Source organism: Macaca nemestrina, chromosome 3, assembly GCF_043159975.1.
Source record: "Macaca nemestrina isolate mMacNem1 chromosome 3, mMacNem.hap1, whole genome shotgun sequence".
NCBI classification, from domain to species: domain Eukaryota; kingdom Metazoa; phylum Chordata; class Mammalia; order Primates; family Cercopithecidae; genus Macaca; species Macaca nemestrina.
Window position 1 is genome coordinate 30,242,922 of NC_092127.1, and position 24,331 is coordinate 30,267,252.

Genomic DNA, 24,331 nt, shown 5'->3' on the forward strand with positions numbered 1-24,331 from the left:
GTAACGCAGTGCATAAATGTACATTTATTTTATCGATTTACTTTATCCATTCATCCATTGTTGGACACCTAAGTTAAGCCCATATCTTGGCTACTGTGAATAATGCTGAATCAACATGGGAGTACAGATATCTCTTTGACATACTGATTTCATTTTCTTTGGATATATACACAGTAATGGAATTGCTGGATCATATGATAGTTCTATGTTTAATTTTTTGAGGAACCTCCATATTGTTTTCCATAGTGGCTATATAATTTACATTCCCACCAACACTGTGTAAGGGTTTCCGTTTCGCCACATCCTTGCCAATGCTTGTTATACTTTTTTATAATAGCCATTCTAATTGGCATGAGGTGATAGACCATTTGGATTTTGATTTGCATTTTCCTGATGATTAGTGATATTGAGCATTTTTTAATATACCTGTTGGCCATTTGTATGTCTTCTTTTGAAAAATGTCTGTTCAGGTCTTTTGCCCATTTTGTAGTTGAATTATTTGTTTTTTGCTATTGAGTTGCTTGAGTTCCTTATATATTCTGGCTATTAACCCCAAGTCAGATGCATGGTTTGCAAATATTTTCTCCCATTCTACAGGCTGTCTTTTCACTGTTTCCTTCACCATGTGGAAGCTTTGTAATTTGATGTAATCCCGTGTCTTTATTTTTGCATTTGTTTACATTTTAAGGTCCTATCCAAAAAATTCTTGCCCAATCTCACGTCATGAAGTGTTTTTGTTTTGTTCTTCTGTTTTTTTGAGACAGGGTCTCCCTTTGTCACCCAGGCTGCAGTGCAATGCCGCGATCATGGCTCACAGCAACCTCTGCCTTCTGGACTCAAGAGATCTTCCCACCTCATCTCCGTAAGTAGCTAGGACAACAGGCGTGCACCACCACACCTGGCTAATTTTTGTATTTTTTGTAGAGATGGGGTTTGCCATATTGCCCAGGCTGATGAAGTGTTTTCCTTGTTTTCTTCTAGTAGCTTTATCATTTCAGGTCTTATACTTAAGTCTTTAATTCATCTTTAGTTGATTTTTATATATGGTGAAAGATAGGGGTTCAGTTTCATTCTTCTGTATGTGAATATCGAATTTTCCCAGCATCGTTTTTTTTTTTTTTTTTTTTTTGAGATAGAGTCTCACTCTGTCACCCAGGCTGGAGAGCACTAGTGCACTCTCAGCTCTCTTCAGCCTCCACATCCTAAGTTCAAGTAATTCTCATGCTTCAGCCTCCTGAGTAGCTGGGATTACAGACATGTACCACCACGCCAGGCTAATTTTTGTATTTTTAGTAGAGATGGGGTTTTGCCATGTTGGCCAGGCTGGTCTCAAACTCCTGACCTCATGTGATCCACCCACCTCAGCCTCCCAAAGTGCTGGGATTACAGGTATGAGCCATCACGCCCAGTGTAGAAATGCTACTGATTTTTGTATGTTGATTTTGTATCCTACAACTTCATTGAGTTTGTTTATCAGTTCTGAGAGTTTTATTGGTGGAGTTTTTAAAGTTTTCTATATATAAAGTCACGTCATCTGCAAACAGGGACAGTTTAACTTCTTCCTTTCCAATATGGATACCTTCTGATTCTTTCCCTTGCCTAACTGCTCTGGCCATGATTTCCAGTACTACGTTGAGAAGAAGTTATGAGAATGGACATTTGTGTCCTGTCTCTCTTCATTTTTAAATCAAATTGGTTCTTTGTTGCTGAGTTATAAAAGTTCTTTACATATTCTATATATCAACTCCTTATCAAATGTAGATTTAGAAATATTTTCCCCAGTTCCGTGTGTTGTCTTTTTATTCTGTTGAGTGTCCATTGATTCCTAGGTTTCTAATTTTGATCAAGTCTAATTTATCTATTTTTTCTTTTGATATCTGTGTTTTTAGTATCATATTCACAAAGTCATTGCCAAATCCAATGTCATGAAACTTGTTCCCTGTGTTTTCTTCTGAGAGTTTTATAATTTTAACTATTATGTTTAGGTCTTTGATTCATTTTGAGTTAATTTTGTGTATGGTATAAAGTAAGGGTCCGACTTTATTTTTTTGTATGTGAATATTTTTCCAACACCATTTATTGAAAAGATTGCCCTTTTTGTTGAATGGTCTTGGCACCCTTGCCAAAATTTCACATACTTTAAGTCATTGGCATTTTCCTTCCAGTTATCTTGTGTCAAATTGGCAGCCAGTGCCCTGCTTCTGGTTTTCATGCTGGCTTTTATAAAATGGTGGTTTAGACCATGGAATGCCCTGTAATAGATTAAGAGCAGTGTTTTTATTTTAGATGATTTGGATTCAAAATCTAGTTTTATTACATCTCAAAACTGTGTGCCCTTGGACAAATTATTTAGTTTTGCTAGACCTCAGTTTTTTCATCTTTGAAACGGACATATTAGTAGTATTCACTTTGTGTAGTTGTTTATAGAATCAAATGAGACAGTACATAAAGGATTTAGTCCAGTGCCTGGCACAGAGTCAGCATTCCACAGGCAGCACCCACGTACTTCAGATGCTGTCAGCCCCAACATTATACAGAGCCACGTAGGAATATAGCGTATTCTGGGATCAGCTTCTCAAGTGCGGATCCTCAAGTGTACAGAACAGAGGTAAGTTTCCTTGCCACTGCAATCTGATTATGTACCAGCCACCTTCCTACGGACTCGCTGAATGGAAATGAAGCCTAATAAACTCTTACCCCTATGTCCTACCCGCTCACTGGTGATCCTGTGCCCACAAGCAGCAGATGCTGCTTTTCACCTCACATCATCAAGCACCTTCCTGTGAGTCACATTCTGTGTGGAGTTCTCTGTCACAGGGGCACCCCACTCCAGACCGTCCACCTCTGCCTCTCAAGGACAGTCCCGGAAAGCCGGCCATGGACATATGGGGACCATTGCTTTACGGAAGGCAATTTAGGCCCTGCTGTGGGTTGCGGGCAGGGCACTGTCTCCTGTTGAACACTAGAGGGTGCTCTGTACATTTCTATAGGAGGTTCTGAGCCTATACACTAGAGTGTTACTGAAGAGGGCACACAAATGGAGAAGAGCAGGCAAAAACTGACCCATGTACATACATGTTTTCAGTTACATAGAGAGACATCCATCCAGCATCACGTACATAACACACCTTCACAAAATAGATATGTATATACAAACTAGCACATGTGCACACACACACACCCCCTATGCACAGTGACATGCCCATAAAAACTCAAAGACATACAAACTAGAAACATGAAACAGATTCAGATAAACTCACATAGACCTACACAGATGCATTTCCACACAGATGTACTCACACAGATGTACAGACCTACACACAGCCAAAGACAGAGGCAGACACCTCTACAGGCACTTTCACACCCATGACCTCACACAGGGCTGGGCTCATCGTTTACATATGATAGATGGGGAATCGAACCCTCAGAGTCCGAGTGTTTTATCCATCATCACATGGTAAGGGCAGGTAATGATTAAACTCCAAGTAAGTCCTCCAGTCAGGAGAAACATTATTTCAAAAGAGGTAAGTTGCTGCTCGTATCTACTTTTGCAATTACTCCAATCTTCGGGCCAATTCAGCTGTTGTTCCTTGAAAGCTACTATTCTGAAAGTCCCACTTTCGGATTCACTAATGATTTAACTGATGATCTGTTGCCAATTGAGTGCATTTTCTTGTTCATTTTATTCTGGCCAAGGATCAGGAGAGGAAACATTTAGATCATTCTATCATTGCAACTGTCTGTCAACACCCAGGATAATGGAGGGTGACTGTGGGAATTGTCGCAGCCTTGCTCACCAGTAAGAGAAGCCAAGAAGGAAGTGGAGAATGGTCTCTGATTCAGTTCTGCCTTTCAAATATTACACAAGTGCATGAACCCACATCCAGAATGCTAGCTGCATTAGAGCGTGGAGAATATAGATTTTAACCTTTCAATATCCATCTAGAAGGAGAGTAAAATGAGGTTTGAACAAGTTGTTCCATAATATCTACAACAGCAAAGTTGCACAGTCTTTTTTCTTTTCTTCTTTGTTTTTTTTTTTTTTTTTTTTTTTTTTTTTTTTTTTTTTGAGACAGAGTCTTTCTCTATCTCCCAGGCTAGAGTACAATGGCGTGATCTCAGTTCACTGCAACTTCCACCTCCTGGGTTCAAGTGATTCTCCTGCCTCAGCCTCCTGAGTAGCTGGGACTACAAGTGCCCACCACCATGCCCAGCTAATTTTTGTATTTTTAGTAGAGACAGTGTTTCACCATGTTGGCCAGGATGGTCTCAATCTCTTGACCTCATGATCTGCCAGTCTCAGCCTCCCAAAGTGCTGGGATTACAGGCGTGAGTCACCACATACAGCCTGGTTGCACAGTCTTTAAGTGGTAAAGCCAGGATTCAAAACCACACAATGTGGAGTCTGAGCCCTTCTCTTATTCAGTAATCTTATATGCTCTTAAACAAATATTATGATTATATTAATGATAATATTTTTGATAAGTGAAAACAAGGATCTCCAAAAACTGTGTTCTTAACTGCTTTTACTGTCTTCTCCAAAAAGCAAAACCTAAGGCAGAAGAGACCTTTCACACAATTTATTACTTTATTAGGGAGCAGAAGTAAGTGACAAGAGAAGGGAAGCAAGGAAGGAGGGAGAACCAGTCCAAGAATGTATTTTTAATCTGGCCATAGCTAAGTGCAACTCATTGCTGGATCTGTGGAACTGCACCCCTGAGACGTTACATAAAATGCATCTTGGTAGGATTGGAAAGGGTGTCTGGTTTCCCATTAGTCAAAGGTTCACCACCAGGATGTTAATTTCACCATCACTTCCCACTTGCACATGCACCTTTAGGAGAAAGAAGTGACTGGACAAGGATGGTTAGTGTGGTTTTAATGGACCTTGAATGATGGCTCGTGGATTTGGGGATTGATTCTGCAAGCACTGAAGAATTAGAGATGTTTTGAAAAGGAAACTGACATGATCAGAAAGGGGTTTCCCTAGTTGAACGATCTTCTTATAGAATCTTCATCATCTACTGAAGTGAAATATTTGTGGAAGTTTCATTTTTTCCCCTGGGAAATTGGCATGGTAGGGGTGAATCCCCATTCTCACTTCCAGAAGAGGCAGCATCAAGCAGGACCCATGGAAGACAGTAAGATTGGGTTGGCCAAAAACTAATTTGGCCAATGGATGGGACTTAACTGGAAACTTTAATTCAAACTGAGAAAACTCCAGAAAGCAACAGCATAATATTTTGGTCTCCCTTGAGGATTTGGGAATTATGGATTTGGAGGTTCTGCCTTCCCTCCCACCATTTTATCCGCACAGGCACCTGGGTGAGGTAAGAGCCTGGCACTGCCAAGCCAGACGGCAGAGGCTTTTGCTGCCAGCATCCTCCAGTGGGATGGGTCAGACTGTGTTCTCTGCTGGCTGGTCTCTGAGTGCTTTCAGTATACAGCAAAATCAGGAGGGATAGTACAAGCAATCTTTCATTCGTATAGGTGTTTATAATATAAACCACTTGTCTAAATATTTATACATTTAATCTCCACAACTTTCAAAACCATTCTGATTCTCTCTCCTTACAGTTCTCTTCTGCCCTCAACCAGGGCCATTCATGAGCTAATTATTTATCTTCTCTGTGGCTTAAATGAAAACTGGAAAATGCAACAATTCTACCAAATAATAGTCCTCACCTCAGGCTCTGGAGAAGTTATAAATGAGATAGTGTATAAAAGGTGCTTAGCGCAATGCCTGCAACAATGAAGGCCCTTAACAAATAATAGCTGCTATTTTCATTATCATCATTGTTGTTGCTATAGAGTATCATAATCTTTTTATTATCATCATCATCTGGCATTTGGTTCCATTATGAACCTTCTAGAACTCTAAATTATTAGGAGATAGTATAAAATGCCTAGCTTAACATCTAGCATAGAGTGTCACTCAATAAATGCTAAAGATGTTACTTGCAGTTTCCCAAGGGAGGAGGGATATAAAGTCACCGCCTCTAGCACTCAGGGATAAGTAATTCCAGATGCTAGCTCTGAGATCTTTTCCTAGTCACTGGAATTCTTACATGGTCCTATGATGATGGTGGTTGGATGGTCAAAAGCACAGACTGTAGAACCAGACATCTTGAGTTCAAATCCTACTCTACCTTGGTAGTTTACTTAACCTCTAAGTGTCTCATTTTTATATTTAAAATAAGGAAGTCAGTTGTACTTACCCCATGGAGCTTTATAAAAATTAAGTGAGTTAATAAATGTAAAAGAGCTTAGGAAAATACCTGGCACATACTAAATAGCATATAAAAATTAGCTAGTACTGCCTTTCTTTGTTCCCTCCTGCCTGTGCGCTCACCTCACATTCTCATCCAAATTCTCCTCTCTTGCGTCCTAAACACACACACACACACACACACACACACAGGTCCGTGTCTGAGCCCCTGACCTGCTGATGGCTCCCAGTTGTAATAGTCTATACTAACTTTAGGATACCCCATTATTATTGTAGAAATTCAACTACAAATGGTATGATGAGGTTGGAGTAATGCCAAAAATATCCTCAGGCTTCTGACACAAAGCCACAAAGAGTGACAGTACTTACAGTATGTTAACAAAAATACACAGTTCACTCTTACAGAGACCTACAAGTTTGATTTTCCCAAGTCTCATGATTGGCCAAGTTCAAAGACACCACCTGACAGTGACAAAACTCTCAAAATCCTCATGTGTAAGCCAGCATGTTAATTTATAAACTTTCTGCAAGGAAGATATTCAGTTAGGGGTATAGCACTTGTTATTATCTAGCCAACCTATTTTGTTCCTGTAGCCAAACTGCTCAGGTTCTCAAGTCTCACTGGTTTACATGTGAGTTAGTTAACAGATCTAAATGTTAAACTATCAGGCTCTCAAAACATGACCCAATCCTCTCAACAAAAGGTAAATATACCTTGGTAGATAATAATCCACCAAAAGAACTGACAAATCAAATTATTGGGTCAAGATGTTCTCTACCCAGAACACAACTATGTGGTCACTGCCAACAGTTGCCCCTAAAACAGGCTGATTTGTTTTTGTTTTGTTTTTGATGTTTTCATGGATGGCCAATTTCTCCCACTTCATTAATTAACATAGTATTTTGTAGGGGAAAGAAAAGAAATATGCCAATAATTTTAGTCAAGACTTGATCTGGACTATCTGTATCTTTAAGATTATATTATGTATATTTATTCTGATGATTCTTAAATAGTTCTGTATTTAATTCTTTCAGAGTAGTCTTATTGTCCTTAGTTCTATATTCTTGAAGGACATTATGTTATACCCCTAGGAAGTGCCTACATTCTCTTTTGGACTTGACAATGATAGCTGGGCCCATGGACTAATATTTATTATAGATTCTATATGATACTGTGCTTGACCAGTCAAGCTGTACATTTGCCTGTCTAGTTCCATTCCTGTGCCTTCCCAGTACAGTCTACATCCTAAATTCTCACTGTTTCTACTTTCAGATCTTACACACATTTATTAACAAATATGGCACTCTGGCCAGGTGCGGTGGCTCATGCCTATAATCCCAGCATTTTGGGAGGCTGAGGCAGGCGGATCACTTGAGGTCAGGAGTTTCGAGACCAGCCTGGCCAACATGGTGAAACTCTGTCTCTACTAAAAGTACAAAAATTAGCAGAGCATGATGGCAGGTGCCTGTAAATCCAGCTACTCATGAGGCTGAGGCAGTAGAATCGCTTGAACCTGGGAGGCAGAGGTTGCAGTGAGCCAAGATCGCACCCTCACACTCCAGCCTGGGTGACAAAGTGAGACTCCATCTCAAAAAAAACAACAACAAACAAATACAGCACTTATCCTATGTTATGGGATGAATTGCATCTCCTCACTCCTTCACCATTCATATAGCAAAGTCCTAAGTCCCAGTACCTCAGAATGTGACTATATATGAGGATGGAGTGTTTGAGGAGGTAATTAATGAGTTCACATGGGTAGACCCTAGTCCAATATGACTGGTGCCCTTATAAGAAGAGACAATTGGGATACAAGCACACACAGAGGGAAGACGGTGTGAAGGCAAAGGGAGAAGATGGCCATCTACAAGCCAAGGAGAAAGGCCTCAGAAAAGAAACCAACTCTACCAACACCTTGATCTTGGAATTCTAGCCTCCGGAATTGTGAGAAAATACAGTTATGTTGTTTAAGTCACTTAAACAACAGTCTTTGGTACTTTGTTATGGCAGCCTGTGATGGTTAATTTTATGTGTCAATTTGACTGGGCCACAGAGTGCGCAACTGTGGCCCTATTTGGTCAAACATTATTCTGGGTGTTTCTGTGAGGATGTTTTTAGATGAGATTAACACTTAAATCCCTAGACTGAATAAAGCAGATTGCCCTCCTTAATGTGGGTGAGCCTCATTAGGTCAGTGAAAGGCCTAAATAGAGCAAAAGGTTGACTCTCCATTGAGTAAGACAGAACTCTTTCTGCCTGGCTGCCTTCCATCTAGGGCATTGGCTATTTCCTGCCTTCAAACTTGAACTGACCATTGGCTCTTCCTGGATCTCCAGCTTGCCTACCATGTTAGTCTGTTTTGTGTTGCCGTAAAGAAATACCTGAGAATGAGTATTTTATAAAGAAAATAGGTTGATTTGGCTCACGTTTCTGCAGGCTGTTTAAGCATGCCACTAGCATCTGCTTGGCTTCTGGTGAGGCCTCAGGAAGCTTTAACTCACGTCAGAAGGTACAGACGTGTCACATAGCAAGAAGAGGGAACAACGTGTCACATAGCAAGAAGAGGGAGCAAGAGAGATGCCACACACTTCTCACCAGCTCTCACATGAACTAACAATGCAAGAACTCACTCATTACTGTGGGGAAGACACCAAGCCATTCATGAGAGACCCGCCCCCATGACCCAAATAACTCCCATCAGGCCCCACCTCCAACACTGGGGATCACATTTCAACATGAGCTTGGAGGGGACAAATATCCAAACCGTGTCACCCACTCACCCTGCAGATCTCGAGGCTTGTCAGCCCCCACAATCACATGAGCCTATTCCTTATAATATATGCATTCTGTTTCTCTGGGGAACCCTTACCATATCGCCCTAACAAACCAATACACACTGTGAGAACAGAAAGCATGATCAACACTCTCATTTGAAAGCATCATTTTAAAATGTCTTAAAGTTGAAAGTTAGGATAAGAAGCATGAGATACACAGAACTTCATAAAGAAATTATGTCCAAACTCTTTGATTAGCAAAATCCAGAAGTAGGCCATGGCAATATAACTCATTTATCAAATCATCCATGATCTGTTGACCATCTGAGAAGCATAACCAGCAAAGACAGCTGCTATCAAAATTAACAGTGCAATAAATATATGTTACTGAATTTTGAAAATGCAATGTAATGAGGTATGGTAACATATGTGTCACCAGTCACCACTTGAATACAATAATATGCAAAATTTTATATTTATCCAAGAATAATTAGTAAGAATTTGCATGCAGATGGGGTTATGGAAGAAAAATAGTTTCTCTGTCCAGAACGGTATTTGACTTATTTTAGGCAACTATTCATCTTATTAAATGATAGGAATGCTGGTGGGGCTGCCGTCATATCCCTAATCCCACCAATCATAGTGGTGGCCATGTATACCAGACAAAGCTAATTATAGCACCCTGTGATAGGCAGAATAATGTTTCCCACAAAAGATAGATACATCTTAATCCCAGGAACTTGTATTACATGGCAAAGGAGAATTCAGGGAACAGATAGAATTAAGGTTGCTACCCAGCTGACCTAAAAATAAGAAAACTGTTTTGGATTATCAAGGTGGGCCTAACATAACCACAATGTCACAGAACTCAGTCCTGTAAGAATTGAGACGTAAGGTTTCTTTCAGATGAGCAATAAGATTTTGATGTTAAGTTCCTTGGTGTTGAAATGGATCTGCTTGGTCAGATGAGGTGGCTCACACCTGTAATCCCAGCACTTTGGGAGGCCAAGGTGGGCAGATCACCTGAGATAAGAATTCAAGACCAGCCTGGCCAACATGGTGAAACTCTGCCTCTACTAAAAGTACAAAAAAATTAGCTGGGCACGGTGGTGAGCACCTGTAATCCCAGCTACCCAGAAGGTTGAAACAGGAGAATTGCTTGAACCCAGGAGGCGGAGGTTGCAGTGAGCTGAGATCGCGCCGCTGCACTTCAGACTGTGTGACAGAGCAAGACTCCACCTCAGAAAAAAAAAAAAAGAAAAAAAAAAGCAGAAACAGATCTACTTAACCCTCCTCCCATTAAGATCTTGATTGGTTGAACAATGAGAACATATGGACACAGGGAGGGGAACATCACACACCTGTGCCTGTGATGCCTGTTGGGGGATGGGGGGTAAGGGGAGGGATAGCATTAGGAAAAATACCTAATGCAGATGATGGGTTGATGGGTGCAGCAAACCACCATGGCACATGTATACCTATGTAACAAACCTGCATGTTCTGCACATGTATCCCAGAACTTAAAGTTTAAAAAAAAAAATCTTGATTGGGAGAAGCAGGAACTGGGAGTCAAAGCACCAGTCCTCAGGAAGGCTTCAAAGAAAGAGGATTAACTCAGTTTTCATATAACAGTTCTCTTCCAAAGCAGGTTAAGTAAATTTTTTACCACCCACCTTGACTTTCTGTTTGGGGCAAAGCTTGCCCAATGGATTTGCCCTTTTACTTCACTCATCCTGTACTCATTTATGCAATGTTGCTATTTTTTGGAATATGTGAAAAAAGCAGTCAAAGAATATCAAAAGACAGTTTATCCAACCTGGTGACAGAGTGAGACCTTGTCTCAAAAAAAAAAAAAAGTTTACAGAAAGAAAATACAAATGGCTTTTAAACATAAAAACTCTTTGTGATACATTGACTTCTAAGAATTCCCCAGATCCCTGCCTTCTTGCCTATTAAACCTTAATTATTCCCTCCCCCTGGGTGTGAGTGAGGACTGTGAATTTGATGGAATAGACGGTCTCTTAATTCGATTAAAATATAAGGTAAAGATGATGGAGTAGAATAATGCAATCAACTCCATTGACCATATCATGTCATGCATTATTCTGTTTTATCAGACTGAAGTGAGAGTCTCCTACTGCAAGTGGGCTGCCATGTGTGTACCACATGACAAGGAATGGCAGCACCTTCAATGAGTTGAGAGGGACCCCAGCTGACAGTCAGCAAGAAAATGGTGGCCTCAGTCCTACAACTTCAAGGAACTGAATCCTAATACCAACCTGAATAAACTTGGAAGCAGATCTTTCTCAGTCTAACCTCCAGATGAGAACACAGCCCAACAGGCATCTCCGCTCAGTCTGGTGAGACTCTACAAAGGTCTCAGTTAACTTGTGCCTGGACTTGTGATTCACAGAAACTGAGATAACAAATGTGTGTGTGCTGTTAAAACCACTAAATTTGTGGTAATTTGTTATACAAAAATAGAAAGCTAATAAAGTGTTCAACCTCACTTAAAAAGAGGCAAGACATCCCCAAGGGAATGCAGTCTACAAATAGTTAACTAATTTTAAAGCCTCTACTAATGAATCCACTGTGTTTTCTTCTAAATATTAAATATTTTAAAACCATAAGGAAGTTTATACATTAAAATGGACAAGGAATTGGGCAGTTTTTCAACTACCAGTCATAGTGAACAATTAAAACTTCACTACATCTGTTGAAGTAAACAAACATATCCTGGAACTGGTTTATTGTGCTGTTTTTTGTTTTGTTTTATCATTTGAAGCACAAGCTCCTGAGCATTTCTCTGCTGAAAACAAGCATCCACAACCCTGATGAACCCTGTGCCCCAAGGCGAGGTGCAAGTATATTTGTTCCTGATCATACAAGAATAGAGAATTCAGCCAGGCACGGTGGCTCACACCTGTAATCCCAGCAGTTTGAGAGACCGAGGCAGGCAAATCATGAGGTCAGGAGATCGAGACCATCCTGGCTAGCACAGTGAAACCCCATCTCTACTAAAAATACCAAAAAAATTAGCTGGGTGTGGCGGCGGGCACCTGTGGTCCCAGCTACTCGGGAGGCTGAGGCAGGAGAATAGCGTGAACCCAGGAGGCGAAGCTTGCAGTGAGCCGAGATCGCACCACTGCACTCCAGCCTGGGAGACAGAGCAAGACTGAAAAAAAAAAAAAAAAAAATAGAGAATTCATAAATCATCACCAAGTTGGTTTCCAGAGAAGGGACTATCCATAGGGCAGCAAGGAGTAAAAAAGAGCTCATCAGAAATTTGAAAAAAATAAATCAAAAGATATTTGCTAAATGCAGAAAACTGAGCGTGAGGTTCCAAGATGGCACATTCCAGGCAGAGAGCAAGACCTCATGCAGGATTATCTAATTTTCACCATCTCTTTTAGGACTCACTCAAATCAGGGTGGGAGGTGGGAGGTTAGAGAAGAGTTTTGTTTTGAGAGAGAGAGAGAGAGAGATGTTGGTAAGCAGTAATTTTAAAATATATTGCTGTTTTCAACATAGGAGATACAGTAAATATATACATATATATACAATACATATATATGTATACGCACAGATTTATATTGCTGTTTTCAACAGAGGGAGTAAATATATATACATATATATACATATACATGTATCCACACACATTTTGCTGTATCCAAAGACAGAGAAACATAAATTATGATATTTTCATACATAGTATTGATTTAATTAGTCCTACAATTAATGTCTAATTGCCACTATGAACTAGTCCTATTATGGTTTTCTGTCAATAATAGCATTTATGTAACAGGGAAGTAAATAATACATAATTTCAAAAATACCATAAATATGAAATGTAAAATAATTTCATAATTTTATTTAGAGTAATACACCTGTGTAGAACTATTTATATTATATAATTATGTGTGCGTGATTTTGTTTCGTGTTGTTATGTCTAGCTTGGCTGTGTCATGGTGACCCTGTTGAAGCACTGCTCATTCTAAGTACTATCCAGTGGTGCCTTATGACAGCAACTATGGAGGATGGATAACTTATACCACATCTACTTGACACTGAAAACAATGTTGTTTTTCATCCTATTTGGCGGCTGGTATAGAAGTTGTATGCTTTTCTCCCAACTTTCCATATCTGCTGGGGGTGGTCAGGGAGAAGTTTCCAGGGAAGCAGGGATTTTAGTGCTGTAACCAGAAAAATCCCAGGCATTAGGTATGAGCTAAGAGGGGTGTAAAAATAAAAAAATTAAGCTAAAATAAAAAACAGAACAATCCCAGGCAAACCAGGCTGGCTGCTTACGCTAAGAATGCCCACTTTCACCTCAGGTAGAGAGGGATTTAAAAGCAGATTGGTGTCATTTAGAATACTGGGTGATTCAATATGTGACCTGCAAAATACAGAAATTGCTCGAGTGAAGGAGAGGCAGCATCGCATGGCATGCCCTCCAAGAAGACACTGAGCAAAGAAAATGAAAATATTTACCAGGAAATGACTGGCTGCCACAAAGAGCCATTAGTCTGGGTCACTGAAATTGCTGGTGAGATTCCCAAGGGATGCGGTTGGGGAGGGCCTCTGAAGGTCCCAAAAAGAGAACATGAGAAAAAGAAATGAGCTTTAAGGTGGGCCAAAGCCAGAGGAAACCAACACTAGATCACAATCTAGACCTTCTTCTCTCCCTCTCTCCTGGCCACATCCCCTTTCCCTAGCAGGAAGAACTTGTTCAATGTAAATCAGAATTGGAGTTTTGACTATTTGTGGCACTGAGCATTTTAATTACTGACCACAGAAACTTTTATTACCTCCATGTAAGCAGAGAAGTCATGAGACTTGTAAATTTCATTCACTGGGTAAATTACTTCCACTGCATAAATTCCAACTAACTATGGGAAACTAAAATAAATTTACTTTCTCATTTTTTCCCTAAGAAGATTGTAAAAATTACAGAAAAAAAAAAGGTTACTTGAAAAGCGGTAATAGACAAATAAGGGGCTATTACTATATAACAACCCCCAAATGTCACATTCATGATTCATTCAGCAATTACAGAATAAGCATCGATTAGTAACTTAACGCTTTGAGAAGTGCTAAGAATATAAAGATGAAAAAACACTACCCTCGAAGACCTGAAGAGTAGAGAGACCTGTAAATATTGTAAATCCCTTTCTAGCAATGATTTTGAGGTCATTGGTTTTACGTTGTCACTTGCATTAGTCTGTTCTCACACTGCTAATAAAAACATACTCAAGACTGGGTAATTTGTAAAGGGTAAAGGAAAGAGGTTTAACAGACTCACAGTTCCACATGGTGGGGGAGGCCTCACAATCATGACGGAAAGCAAAAGAGGAGCAAAGTTGTGTCTCACGTGGCTGCAGGCGAGAGAGCTTGCGCAGTTGAACTCCCATTTATAAAGCAATCAGCTCTCGTGAGACTTAATCACTACCACAAGAACAGTATGGGGGAAACCGCCTCCCTGATTCAATTACCTTCACCTGGCCCTGCCCTTCGCATGTGGAGATGGTTACAATTCAAGGTGAAATTTGGGTGAAGACACAGCCAAACCATATCATCATTCTACATTTTTAAAGCTCCTCCTCAGTGTACACTGTTTCCTAACTTCCCCTCCCTGCTTCTGTGGATCAGGGGGCAGGTCTGAGAAGCAGTGCAGAAAGACCTGATTACATTTAACTCTCTTGACATACCCTAGAAAACATGCCCTTGAGCACCACAATCATTTGTGAGTTTAGCATTTTGCAAAGACTTGCAAGAACAAAACAAGAATGCAAGAGCACAAGTCATTACATTTTAAGCCAGCAGAGACTGACCCAGAACACTGTAAAGGAAGCGCATTTCATATGAAACAAACCCTACAGCCTCAGCAGATCATCACGCCATTAGCAATGTTTCTTGATCAATTAAAGAGGATGATTCTGGAGCAGACTGCTGTATTAATAAAATGGGTTCTTTCTTGAATTTTTATTTATTGTGAATTTTTAAAACTATTGTTTTAATGCTATTGTAGTTATTTCTACCGTATTCTCTATTTCCTAATAGATCTTAATCTTGACAGATGAAAATTTGCCAGACACTCTACTTGCTAGAAACACAACCTCCCGATAACAGTAGGTAGCTTCTCCTATGTTCCAGCCACAAATTTCTTGGATTGTATTGATAATTATATTTTCACTTACTTTGGAAAGTGCCCAAAAATTCCTAGAGCCAGAACCACCTTATTAATTTACGACAGTTCTGGATGTTTGAATTTATTATTTTTCCCTTTTTTTATAAAACACAAATCACTAGAAATGAATTTACTGTACAGTGAATTTTTTCATTTGAATTTGAGTCAGATACTGTGGGTAAAGTGATGCCTGTAAGTACATAGTAATCTACAATTCTTGAAATAACCAGAGCCGCGCGCGGTGCTCACGCCTGTAATCCCAGCACTTTGGGAGGCCGAGGCGGGCGGATCACGAGGTCAGGAGGATCCAGACCATCCTGGCTAACACGGTGAAACCCCGTCTCTACTAAAAATACAAAAAATTAGCCGGGCGTGGTGGTGCGTGCTTGTAGTCCCAGCTACTCGTAGGCTGAGGCTGGAGAATGGCGTGAACCCGGGAGGCGGAGCTTGCAGTGAGCTGAGATGGTGCCACTGCACTCCAGCCTGGGCGACAAAGCGAGACTCTGTCTCAAAAAAAAAAAAAAAAAAGAGAAAGAAAGAACCAGAAACTCTTCCTGATTGAGGAGACTCTATTTTCTGACACTGGTGAATAATATGTCCAACCATAGATGAAGAAAATCCCTGTTGTTATTGATATTTAATACTCCAGAAAAGGTACTGTACTTTCGAGGGTCCTCAAACCTCTTTGGCTTCAAGGCTCTGAAATTGATTCAGCCTTTTAATGTATAAAGAAAAAGATTCTGAAATAATGAAATGTTAGTGCTAAGGTACAAAACAGAAACAGCTCAGTGAAACATGTTATATAAGTGTCAGATAAGTGATCGAAATGGTTATATTATTTGTTCTCAACACACTTATTGACAGTCTGCTATGACCAAGGAATTATACAGGTGCTATGAAGAATAAAAAGATAAAATAAACACAGTCCCAATTGCTCACGAACTTACAATTCAGTGAGGGAGATAGACATGCACAAATAATCAGAATATGCAACCCCAGAGTTTGCCTTGCACTGGAAGAGCAATGGAATTAGAAAGTGAAGCTGTCCCAGTCATAGCACTAACCAGTTGTGTAACAGTGAACATAGTTCAGATTCTCTATTAAGCAACCTAGTTCCCTAGTATGTAAAATAAGGTGTCATGTGGACTGGTCCAGTGGTCTCCAATGTTTATTTATGATGATGGGCATGTACTATTAATAACTTATTACAAATGCTATAACACAGTCATGAGCTTGAGAGGCTTTTAAAAAATACCAAAGCTAGGATCTCCTCCAAAATAATTACATCAAGATGTCTGGGAGTGGAATATTCATGCAGCTGTTTTTTAAAGTACCGCAAGGCTAGAATAAGACACAGAAAAACAAGAAACAAAAATTATTAATAGCATATAACCAGAAACAGGCCGGGCATGGTGACTCATGCATGTAATCCTAGCACTTTGGAAGGCCGAGGCAGGTGGATCACCTGAGGTCAAGAGTTCGAGACCAGCCTGACCAAAATGGTGAAACCCCATCTCTACTAAAAATACAAAATTAGCTGGGTGTGGTGGTGCATGCCTGTAATCCCAACTACTTGGGAAGCTGAATGTAATCCCAGCTACCTGGGAGGCTGAGGCAGGAGAATCACTTGAACCCAGGAGGCAGAGGTTGCAGTGAGCAGAGATCATGCCATTGCACTCCAGCCTGGGCAACAAGAGTGAAACTCTGTCTCAAAAAGGAAAAAAATAGTATATAACCAGGAACAAAAAATTAGTATATACTGTCAAATTTGTCATAAGTGCTATGAAGAAATTTGATAGAATTAGAGAAAATAAAATGGAGATACTTGGATAACCATGATCAGAGAAAGCTCCATGAAAGTGACACTTGAAAGATGAATAGAAGCTTCCTGTTAGGAGCTGAGCAGTGTGGGTTTGCCTGGGGAGAAGGACTGGCAATAAGTATGTTGCAAACAAAGGAAAAAGCAGGACACCCACATGCAGGAAGACGACTGAACGGGAGCAAACATGGCTGAGTCAAAAGAGTGACATGGGATGAAGCCAGAGAATTAAATAGGAGCTGGTCCTGTGGGCCTTGTATGGAACACGGTTTACTCAGACTATAGAAGAAAGCCAGTGAGGGTTTTAGCAGGTTCGTCATGTGGTTTTATGTTAATTTAAAGAAAATATTCTATATACACTTAGCCTGAATATAGGCATAGCATTTTTTTTTTTTTTTTTTTTGAGACAGGGTCTTGCTCTGTCACCCAGGCCAGGGTGCAGTGGTGCGATCACAGCTCACTGCAGCCTCAACTTTCTGGGCTCCAGCAATTCTCCCACCTCAGCCTCCTGAGTGGCTGGAATCACAGGCATGTGCCACCACACCAGGCTAATTTTTGTATTTTTTGTAGAGATCAGTTCTGTGTTGCCCAGGCTGGTCTCAAAGCAATTGGCCCGCCTCAGCCTCCCAAAGTGCTGGGATTACAGGCATGAGCCACTACACCTGGCTTAATAATATAGGCGTATCTTTTTTTTCTTTTTTTTTTTGAGGCTCCTGCCTCAGCCTCCCGAGTAGCTGGGACTACAGGCGCCAGCCACCACGCCCAGCATTTTTTTGTATTTTTAGTAGAGACGGGGTTTCACCGTGTTAGCCAGGATGGTCTCGATCTCCTGACCTCGTGATCCACCCGCCTCGGCCTCCCAAAGTGTTGGGATTACAGGCGTGAGCCACCGCACCCAGCCTATAGGCGTATCTTATAACCCATCAATGTGACTCCTAGGTATATAATAGAAATGTATACATATATGTTTTCCAAAAGGTGCGTACTAGAATGTTCATAATAGCATTCAAAATAACCAAAAACTGGAAATCACCCGAATTTTTATTCTCCTATTTAGAATGGATAAGTAAAATGTAATATTGTTATACAATGGATTTCTATACAGCATTGGGATTTGACAATCTACAACCACATGCAACGACATTGATGAATCTTACAAACATTATATTGGGTGAGAGAAACTAGGCATACAAGAATATATATAGCCTGGGCGCAGTTGCTCATGCCTGTACTCCCAACACTTTGGGAGGCTGAGCCAGGACGATTGCTTGAGTCCGGGAGTTCAAGAACAGACTGGGTAACATAGTGAGACCCCATCTCTATCTTTCAAAAGAAGTTTATGTATGTATAGTCCCTGTGGTGTAATGTACAAACATAATTCTCCCCCTAAAAAAAGGTGGAGGGAGAGACAGGTCATTTGAATGTTCATCTAAGGTTGAGAATCAATAATGTAACATAATGGATGCCATAAACAGAGTGCCAGGAGCGGTGGCTCACGCCTGTAATCCCAGCACTTTGGGAGGCCAAGGCGGGCAGATCACGAGATCAGGAGGTCGAGACCATCCTGGCCTACATGGTGAAACCCCGTCTCCACTAAAAATACAAAAATTAGCTGGGTGTGGTGGCACACACCTTTAGTCCCAGCTGTCCCAGCTGTCGCAGCTATTTGGGAGGCTGAGGCAGGAGAATCCCTTGAAACTTGCTGCAGAGGTTGCAGTGAGCCGAGATCCGCCACTGCACTCCAGCTTCGTGACAGAGCAAGACTCAGAAAGAAAGAGAACGAGAGAGAGAGAGAGAGAGAGAGAGAGAGAGAGAGAGAAGGAAGGAAAGGAAGGAAGGAAGGAAGGAAGGAAGGAAGGAAGGAAGGAAGGAAGGAAGGAAGGAAGGAAGGAAGGAAGGAAGGAAGGAAGGAAGGAAAGAAGGAAGGAGGGAGGGAGGGAGGGAGGGAGGGAGGGAGGGATGTAATCCCCAGCACTTAGGGAGGCCAAAGCGGGTGGATCATCTAAGGTGGACTCCTCACCCTACCTGGAGACTTTCCAAGCTGTCTTCTGATTAAAATATGGTTTCCAAGTAAGAGTTCATCTCCAGGAGGGGAATTGGTTGGTAATTCTGACAGGGGCATTCCTCCATTCCTTTCCTGTGTCTGTTACGTTTTTTCAATGAACAGTCTGAATTTATACATAAGTCTTTGTAAGCCAAATAAATACTATACTTTTCCTTAGAAAATGTACTTCTGGGCCGGGTGTGGTGGCTCATGCCTGTAATCCCAACACTTTGGGAGGCCAAGGCGGGCAGATCACCTGAGGTCAGGAGTTTGAGACCAGCCTGACCAACATAGAGAAACCCTGTCTCTACCAAAGGTACAAAATTAACCCAGCGAGGCAGTTCACACCTGTAATCCCAGCACTTTGGGACGCCGAGATGGATTGGATCACCTGTGGTCGGGAGTTCGAGACCAGCCTGACCAACTTGAAGAAACCCCATCTCTACTAAAAATACAAAATTAGCCAGGCTTGGTGGTGCATGCCTGTAATCCCAGCTACTCAGGAGGCTGAGCCAGGAGAATCGCTTGAACCCAGGAGGCGGAGATTGTGGTGAACCAAGATCATACCATTGCACTCCAGCCTGCGCAACAAGAGCGAAACTTCATCTCAAAAAAGAAAAAAAGAAAATGTACTTTTGAATACTGCATAATTCTGCTTATATGGGGTACCTAAAAGAGTCAAATATATATGCCTGTAGTCCCAGTACTTGGGAGGCTGAAGCAGGAGAATCACTCCGGGAGGCGGAGGTTGCAGTGAGCCGAGATCGCGCCATTGCACTCCAGCCTGGTGACAGACTGAGATTCCATCTAAAAAAAAAAAAAAGTCAAATATATAGAAGCAGAAAATAGAGTGGTGGTTGCCAGGGGATAGGGAAAGGGAGAAATGGAGTTCAATGAGTATAAAGTTATTATTATACAAGATGAGTAAGTGCTGAAGATCTGCTGTACAACGCGGTGCCAGTAGTGCACAATATGGTATTGTATACTTAACGATTTGTCAACAGGGAAGCTCTCATGCTAAGTGTTCTTAGCACACACACAAAAGCAAAAGGACACAAGGAAACTTTCGGAGGAGATGGATATGTTTATTTCCTTGACTGTGGTGATGGTATCGCAGTTGTATTCACATGCCCCAGCTCCACAAGTTGTATACATTAAATATATGCAGTTTTTGTATATCGACTATACCTCAATAAAGGTGTAAAAACAAAAAGTCCTTCTGTGTGCTCACAAATTAGGATTCTTAGTTCACATGGCTGAGAGGTAAACTCTAGACTGTAGTGGGTTTCCCTTGGTGAACGTGCTGTTTCCTCAAATCTAGACATCACTCAGTGCGAGCTTCACAACTTCATTTAAATAATGGTTTTATTTTATGGGGTGACATAGGGTGCTGGAGGGATAAGCAGCGGAAATTATTAAACGCACCTAGCAGTTGTAAGATATATCTCAACATCTGAAGTATTGAAATATGAAATAGAAATGTGCATCTTAGAGTCAGGATCATACATTCCCTCCAAGCTTCTTCTGGTTTCTTTGTCTGGTGACCTCTCATTGCTTCGGCTTCCCTTTCACCCGATGCTGCACACTGATCTGTCTAGCAAGGTCTGGAAATGTTTTTAAAACATTAAAAGAGACTACTTCCCTCAGCAGTGACATTTTTCCACTTGAAATGTTTACTCCGGTGCCCACTCCCTTAAAGTCCCTCCACTGCAGCTGAATGCAGCTGTTGGCATCCATTCTACTCGATGCTATTTAGGAACCCTGCATAGCAACTGCACTGCAGCCCTGTCACGGAAGTACAATGTGGGTCGTCTGTAGTTGGAGGGGAAAATAAATCATACAAAGACGAACTAACAAAACCGTAATGTGGATATGCCCACCTGGGAAGCAAGGGAGGCAGGCAGACTGACCTGGATGGAGTCACAGGAAAATGGAACAGCTATTTTTTTTTTTTTTTTTTTGAGACGGAGTCTTGCTCTGTAGCCCAGGCTGGAGTGCAGTGGCCTGATCTCCGCTCACTGCAAGCTCCGCCTCCCGGGTTCACGCCATTCTCCTGCCTCAGCCTCCCAAGTAGCTGGGACTACAGGCGCCCGCCACCTCGCCCGGCTGTATTTTTGTATCTTTTTTAGTAGAGACGGGGTTTCACCATGTTAGCCAGGATGGTCTCGATCTCCTGACCTCGTGATCCACCCGTCTCGGCCTCCCAAAGTGCTGGGATTACAGGCTTGAGCCACCGCGCCCGGCCCGAACAGCTATTTTTAGCACAAATGTTTGGCATTTAAAGGAGCTGCAAACAAAATCCTAAGGGGGGAGAAAAGGGACTGTGACTATAACTGTCAGCTATATTAGACAGGTATGCAGTGAGAAATAACTGCTTCCCAAATGTATCTTCCCACGTACAACACAAATGCTTAATTAGCAGCAGAATCCATTATTGCCAGATTAAATCAATTCTTTTTAATCACTGCACTGAGATTGTAATTCAATTGTTTTGTGATTAGGCCGAGGCAGGCAGATCACTTGAGGTCAGCAATTCGAGACCAGCCCGGCCAGCATGGCGACTGAAAATTAGAAAAAAAAAAATTTGATTCCATCCTGTCCATTTTTCACCCCTTACTGCTGCTATAGCCAGGTTTAACTGCTTCAACAAAGCATGTTGAGCAAAATCTCAGGGAACTAGATGCTTAGGCTGACTTCGTGAGATTGCAAGACCCTTCTGTCCCCTTTCCCACCCTACCATAAAAATGAAAGAAAACCTATACCAACATGATCATTGGGAATTCCATTTATTCCCATGGTACGTACCATGCTCACCTTGACGACAGTCAAAAATACTGCCTTTAACATTTTAAAAGTATAAGACCCGTCCAGGAACAGTGGCTTACACCTGTAATTCCAACACTTTGGGAGGCCAAGGCAAGAGGATCACTGGAGCCTAGGAGTTTGAGACCAGCCTGGGTAACATGGTGAGGTCCCCATCTCTATTTAATAAATAAATAAATAAATAAATAAATAAAATACCTTTGATCCCCTGCCTAGAAAAAGAGTTCACACAAACGCAAGCAAAATGACAACCTCATTCACATTTTTAACTGGAATTTAACTTGAATGTACTTCCCACCTACATACTGTGTTTGTTGTTGTCGTTGCTGTTTTTGTTGTTTGTGGCAATCGGGCCCCAGATGGCTAAGTAAAAAAGAGAACAGAATCGGGTGACATCTGATGGAAATCCAAGAGAAAAAGAACAGCATATAGAAAAGTCTCTACAAATGACTAATCCCAAGAGAAGACAGAGACAAACTCCACACAATGTTTTGAACATCTCCCATGGGCAAAGCACTACAGAGGATCTGAAATCAAACATGGCCTCTGATCTTGAGGATTTAAGAGTCTAATGGGGCTGGGTGTGGTGGCTCTTGCCTGTAATCCCAGCACTTTGGGAGGCCGAGGCAGGCAGATCACTTGAGGTCAGCAATTCGAGACCAGCCCGGCCAGCATGGCGAAACCCCGCCTCTGAAATGGGAGAGTTCCCTGATCCCCCTCGCAGGACATGCGACAGGGCTATGGCTTGCCTGTTCAATTGTGCTGCTGCTCAAACCCCTAGCAGGAGGGGGAGCATGCAGATGGGCAGGTGCAGAGGCCAGGGCGAGCACTTTGGGCTCTGGCACTGTCTAGGGATGCGTGCCTGCAATCCCAGTAACACAAAGCTCTTTCAGCTTTGCCATCCACAGACAGCTTGAGTATTAATCAGCTCAATGCGGCCTTTTCAAAAGGGCAGAAGTCCAGTGTGACAGCTTTCTGTATCCGGTGTTCTTGCCCAGCATCCCAGAAAAATCAGGTCACACAAGGGCTTGAAGGATGAATGTGAGGTGGAGGTCACTTTCAGCGGGATGCATGGGGACCCAGAAGGTGGGGGTAGAGCAGGAAGGTGATCTTCCCCTGGGGTCGGGCTGCCCAGCAGCTGGACTCCTCTCCAACCACCCCATCCGAACTACTCTAGGTGCTCAGATGTTTCTCCTCTTCTCTCTTTCTCTGCCGTGCTGTTCTACTGCTCGTCTGCTGGTCTGCTGGCTTGCCTGTCTGCTTCTGGCACCTGGGGTTCGGGATTTATATGGGTGGAGGATAGAGGGTGTGGTGAGCCACAAGGCAACTTTTTGGGTGTGAAAAACAGGAATGCCTGTCCTTATTTAGAGCTGGGGGTCTTCAGGTGTGATGGTGGGGCCTTTGCCACAGAACCACCCTCTTCCACCCAGTATTTCCCTGTCTCCTATCTGCATCATCTCTACTAAAAAAAAAAAAAAAAAAAAAGCAAAAATTAGCCAAGCGTGGTAGTGCATGCCTGTAGTCCCAGCTATCAGGAGGATGAGCCAGGAGAATTGCTTGAACCTGAGAGTCAGAAGTTGCAGTGAGCCGAGATCCCGCCACTGCACTCCAGCCTGGGAGAGAGAGCAAGACTCCGCCTCAAAAAAAAAAAAAAAAAGAGTATAATGGGCCTACAGGCATCTATGCAAATGTCTATCAATCAATTAACAATTACATAATTGTGGACCACTGTGTCCCCAAGGAATGACTCAGTAGGTTTGGGGTGTGAGGCTGAAATCTGCCTTTCTTAAATGATTTGCAGGTGACGATACTGCACTGACAAATTTAGGAACAACTGTTCTAGATATGGTACTTAGCAACTCAAACCAAATGCTTTGGGACCACCAACAAAATCAGGAAATCAGTTAAGGTTTCACAGAAGTGATGGTGTTTAAGCTGGTGATTTGAAGGGCTTCTAACCAGGTTGGAGAGAGATAAGGCAATTCTAGAATGAATGGAAAATGTATGTTTATAGTTCTGTCCCTATAACAAAAAATAAAACATTAACAAAATAAAAATCTTTTTAAAAATGAGGTTAAAAGAAGAAAAGCAAGTATGTCAGTCTTAAGTGCTCGATATGATTTCTGTGAAGGAGCATGTCAGTGTGACTTTATGATTTCTGCCGCCATAGAGACAGTATCATCAACGACAGCCACCCGGAAGGTGAACCAAGTAGTTCAATGTAAGTTTGAAAAACAGACAGGAGGCCAGGTGCAGTGGCAATAGAGCCTCTACCATGCAATAGAGACAAGCTGCCCTCACTGTGCTTTATCCAAATTCCTGGTTCACAAAGTCTATGAGCACAATGAAATGATCATGCCGCTAAACTCTGAGATGGTTGGTTAGGCAGCCATAGATAACTGGAATATTCTCTATGTTTCCCTAGTCTCTTGAATCCTCCTACTAACACTCCTA